The 5,602-nt window shown below is 41.8% G+C and overlaps 1 protein-coding gene across 1 annotated transcript in view; it reads right to left on the reverse strand.

The window, feature by feature from the left end:
* The window catches only part of LOC119428878 (retinol dehydrogenase 7), a gene marked incomplete at its 3' end in the record, with an annotated part of 7,242 nt that extends 6,551 nt beyond the window's left edge, over positions 1–691 (reverse strand). The window contains 1 exon segment of the mRNA XM_037696572.1: positions 673–691.
* Positions 692–5,602: the final 4,911 nt, after the last annotated feature.

Genomic DNA, 5,602 nt, shown 5'->3' on the forward strand with positions numbered 1-5,602 from the left:
GAGTTCATAATAATAATCTGAATTAATAACTATTATCCGTCAGATTATTCTTCGTTTGTGTCCTCAGAAGAATAAAAACAGATTAAATTAAAAGACGTGTTTTCTACGACCTGAAGAGTCCAAACCGTTTGAAAGTGTTTTATAAAAGATTAAAACCAATTCAAGGTTAAACATTAAGGTCGTCTGTCTTTCAGGAAATATTTATAATATTTAATAGGTGGAACAGAAATTTTAACATTTTCTAAATGTCATTAAAAAGCTGAGAGTCTTTTTGTTTCTCTCAAATTATTCAGTAGGTTTGAAGGAGCAGATGTTTGGAAGTGAAAACATCTGGAGTGGTTTTCGTGCTGAAGGTCCAAGTTCTTGAACTTTCTGCTCAACATTATTTTAAACAAACAGACGGACTTAAAGTCAAACGTTATAAATTATAGCAAAGTTAAAACTGGAAAAACACGGGAAGTCTCTTTTTGGCACCAACGGGCTTCCATACATTCCTGCGCAATCTTTAAGACAAGGTTCAACACGACAGCTGTGACGTCATTAAAGGTTTTCACGACAACAAAAAGAGAAAGTTCAAACCTGCAGCAACAAAGAGTGAATAAAATAAAGTTCTGCGTCTTTAAACGGAACTTCCACACAGTGACTTCATGAGGAACATGGACCAGGTCTTACCTGCAGCTCTGTCTCTACCAAAGTGGACCTCTGGAACCGAGCAGGACCTTTATGAGCTCGGGACCCCCTGGGGGCCACGCTCAGAACTGCAGCCCCACAGACCGGAAGTTCCTCAGCTTTTTTTATTTTTATTGAACAAACAGAATAAATGACAAACTCAGAATCCAATGATTCATATAAACATGTAAAATATCTACTGTCATACCTCCTACATTCAACATATTCTTAAACAAATTACCATAACAATCCTCTTAAAATGAAATTTAAGTAATATTATTATCAAAGAGGTTGCACATAATGTGGTACAAGTAAAAAAAAAACACAGAATATATCTAGCATTCTACATAATAAAATAATTTGTCAGAGGGTTGTATTATCTGAACGAGGTGATCAGATCTTTTTTACTTGTGGTTTTTTAGCTCGGTCCATTGAGATTTAACATCTCAAGTTCTTGTATGAATACAGACCATAATGACTTAGACTTGCTGTATCTGCATTTATGTATGTAGAATTTTAGTATTATGATAATGTTATTAACAAAGTATTCATCTTTTTCATTTTCAGATACATATCCATAGAAATCATTTTGAAGAGAGAAGGTTCATGGATTTTATGGTCAGAAGATCATGAAGGGAGGAAGTTCCTCTGCTCCAGGCCCTGCAGACCAGAAGTTGTTGAGCTGCAGAAACAGCAGAGGGTTAAAGATGAACCTTTAACAAACCACTGGTTCATTCATTCAACCTTTATTTCTGAGCCTCTGGGACTCATTTACAAGAGAGACCTGATTTCAACAAAGACTGATGACAACAGTGGACAACCATAAAAGAGGCGAACAAATTATTATTTTTTAACAAGTTAAAATACAATGGCAACCAAAAGGACAGTCAAAAGGAAAAGTATCAAAAAACAGCTAGATTCTAAGGCGAATGTAGAAACTAAAAACAGGAACATGTCTGCATCGGTCCCTGCCAGGAGTCCAACAGATTCTTAAAGCCACTTAGAGAGGTCAAAGGTCGAGAGCTTCAGATGTTTTTACAAGATATTCCAGGAAACAGGAGCGGAGGAGGAGAAGGCCCTTTTGTCTAGTTCAGTCCTCACTGAGGGAACGCTGCAGGTAATGATGTCCTGAGAGCGCACGCTGTAGCTGCACTCACACAGAGACATGTAGGAGGAGATGTATGAAGGCAGCAGACCAGGAAGTGGTTTAAAGATGAAGATGTACCAGTGAGAGAGTCTGCGTGAAGTTAATGATGACCAGTTAACCAGTGGATACAGGGTGCAGTGGTGGGTACGATAATCACAGCCAGTTATGAATCTTAGTGCACCATGATAGACAGCATCCAACATCTGCAGCATCCAACATCTGCAGCATCCAACATCTGCAGGGTTCTTGTAGGAGCGTTCATGTAAATAATGTCACAGTAATCAATGGAGGGAAGGAAAGTCACAGATACAAGGAGTTCCTCAGGGTTCAGAGTTAGACAGGATCTGTTTCTGAAAAAGAAACCCAGTTTAACATCCAGTTTCTTTACCAAGTTTTCCACATGGAGCTTAAAAGAGAGATGAGAGTCGACCAAGATACCCAAATATTTATAGGAATCAACAAACTCAATGGGGACACCATTTGAGGATGAAATCAGAGGAAGAACTGCTGGGACCGACTTCCTGTTTGAAAAAAGCATCCCTTCGGTTTTATTGGCATTTAAGACAAGTTTGAGGTGGAACAAATCTGACTGGATGATGTTAAATTGCAAAAGCTGGAAAACCTTATCAACTGTTTTAGCTCGACAATAAACAAATGTGTCATCAGCATAGAAATGTATGGATGCATCAGGGATGCTCTGACCTACATTACTTATGTAGATTGTAAAGAGGGTGGGTCCTAAGACTGAGCCTTGTGGTACACCATTGTTGACAGTTAAATAACTGGAGGAAGTACCATTATGTTGAACACATCGTCTCTGGTCTGAGAGATAGTTAGAGAACCAACCAATGGTGTGATCTGAGAAACAGATTTCTGAGAGTTTGACACAAGATGTTCTGATTCACAGTGTCAGAATCTTTAGACAGGTCTAAGAAAAGTGCAGCACAATAATCCTTAGCATCCAGTGCTTCAACAACGTCATTAAGAACCTTCAGTGAAGCAGTGGTTGTGCTGTGTTGTTTCCTGAAACCAGATTGATGTGGAGGTAAGATGTTAAATGAGTCCAGGTCATTTTTGATTTGAGAGTTTATCAGTTTTTCTAGAACCTTGGCTAAAATGCAGAGTTTAGAGATTGGTCCATAGTTGTTCAGTGAGGGGGGGTCTCCTCCCTTCAGCAAAGGAAGAACAAAGGCTGTTTTCAAGAGTCTGGATGGAGTTTTGTCTTATGGAGAGATTGAAGATGTGGGTCACAGGGACTGTGATGGTATGAGCAGTCCCTTTTTTGAATTAGTCTAGGCTTGAAGCGAGGTAGTTTAGTGTCCCTGATAATTCCGATAACGCAATGATCCCTCATATCATCTGCAAAAACACCCCACCCAGGAAATTTATGGGGCATATTTGTTAAAAAGAGGTCTAAAATGGGAAATCTATCAGGACATTGCTTGTTTGGGCTGGTGGGGGTGTCAATGATTTGTGTGAGATTGAGTGACACCCTTTTTAACTTTCAGTTTCCCTACTAGGTTTTCTACATGGGGCTTGAAGGAGAGATGCGAGTTGACCAAGATACCCAAGTATTTATAGGAATCGACAAACTCGATAGGAGAGCCATTCAAAGGTAAAACAGAAGGAAGGATTGGTGGGACCGAAAACATGTTGTTGACATGCTGTTGACATGCTGTTGACATGTTGTTGACATGCTGTTGACATGTTGTTGACATGCTGTTGACATGTTGTTGACATGCTGTTGACATGCTGTTGACATGTTGTTGACATGCTGTTGACATGTTGACATGCTGTTGACATGCTGTTGACATGCTGTTGACATGTTGTTGACATGCTGCTGACATGTTGACATGCTGTTGGCAAGCTGTTGGCATGTTGTTGACATGCTGTTGACATGTTGTTGACATGCTGTTGACATGTTGTTGACATGTTGTTGACATGCTGTTGACATGCTGTTGACATGCTGTTGACATGTTGACATGCTGCTGACATGCTGCTGACATGTTGTTGACATGTTGTTGACATGCTGTTGACATGCTGTTGACATGTCGACATGTTGTTGACATGTTGACATGCTGCTGACATGCTGCTGACATGTTGTTGACATGTTGTTGACATGCTGTTGACATGTTGTTGACATGTTGTTGACATGTTGTTGACATGCTGTTGACATGCTGTTGACATGTTGACATGCTGCTGACATGCTGCTGACATGCTGCTGACATGTTGTTGACATGCTGTTGACATGCTGTTGACATGCTGTTGACATGTTGACATGTTGTTGACATGTTGACATGCTGTTGACATGTTGTTGACATGCTGCTGACATGTTGTTTATGTTCTGGAAGTGTTCTTGGAGCGGTCACGTTCGTGTGTCGTTCAGCGTGACGTCACCTTAAAGACAGTCCTAAAGAACCCGAACAGGTCATGGGTGCAGCAGTGCACGTGATGGATTGCCAGGTGCATGTTTTGGAACCAAACATGTAACTACACTAAGTAGACATTTATAAAAACTGTTTTTGATTTAATCCTGATTAGAGGCGATCTAGACCAGACATGGTTGACCTTCAGTTCAGCCTCCATCAGTGGCCCGTCAGACCTTCAGAGAACCTGCTACAGCTTGTCAGTGCTTCAACCAACCTTTTAGGCTGGTACTCGGTGGTTCTGATGGTCCAGAAGACTTTTATAAAAACTCTCAGGTGCGATTCAAACTGCGAGCCAAACAAAAGATTCACTCCAAGGCTCTACCGGCCACTGGATCTTCAACGATCCACGACTCATCTTACACCAACGTGTGTCTTCTTTCATTCTTCCACTGAAACGTGTTTTTACATCATCGCCATTGTTGTGAAGTTCAAATGAACAAAACTAAACCACAAAAATATTAGTTGTGTATTAAAAACATAAAACCTTTGTGCCCTGTGAGTCCTGTTAAGTGGACAGTTTGGGCCAGGAGACAAAACACTTGGACCGTCGCCTTCTCTGGGTCAACTGTAGCGGCACCTTCAGCAGCGGAAACAACCACCACTGCAGGTGCACTCTGCTCCTTTGAACTGACAGGAGCCGTTAAAACAAATCAAAGGTTCTCAGAGGGACTGAGGTCCTCGAGCAGATCCAGAGCCAGTGGTTCCTGAACTTCACCAAACATTAAAGACTCCTGAAGTCTCTCCAGGTGTCAGAAATAAGAAACAGTATAAAGAACTTCTGAAGCCTTTCATCAGTTTATGATCATTAGTTTGGTGTTTTAAACTATCCATCCATCCATTATCTTTACCCGCTCCTTCCATTTTGGGTCACGGGGGTCGCTGGTGCCAATGTCCAGCAATCACTGTGCGAGAGGCGGGGGACACCCTGGACGGGTCAAGTCCATCACAGGGACACATAGAGACAAACGAGACAAACAACCATTCACTCTCTCACTCACACCTAGGGGCAATTTAGAGTTACCAATCAGCCTAACATGCATGTTTTTGGTCTGTGGGAGGAAACCGGAGCACCCGGAGAAAACCCACGCATGAACGGAGAGAACATGCAAACTCCACCCAGAAAGGCCCCTGGACCGGGGTTTGAACCAGGGACCTGCTCACTGAGAGGCAGCAGCTCTACCTGTTGCGCCACCGTGCTGCCCTGTTTTAAACAAATTATTATTAATTTAGTTTAGTTTATAGACATCAGTCCTCGACCCAGGTTTGGGATCCACTGCCCTGAACCACCAAGATGTTCAGGGTCTTGGACCTGCTGGATGGGTCCAGTCTCAAACAGGTTTCCTTCCAGATCTGTCTG

Source organism: Nematolebias whitei, chromosome 23 (genome assembly GCF_014905685.2).
Source record: "Nematolebias whitei isolate Nwh7 chromosome 23, NemWhi1, whole genome shotgun sequence".
Classification (NCBI taxonomy): domain Eukaryota; kingdom Metazoa; phylum Chordata; class Actinopteri; order Cyprinodontiformes; family Rivulidae; genus Nematolebias; species Nematolebias whitei.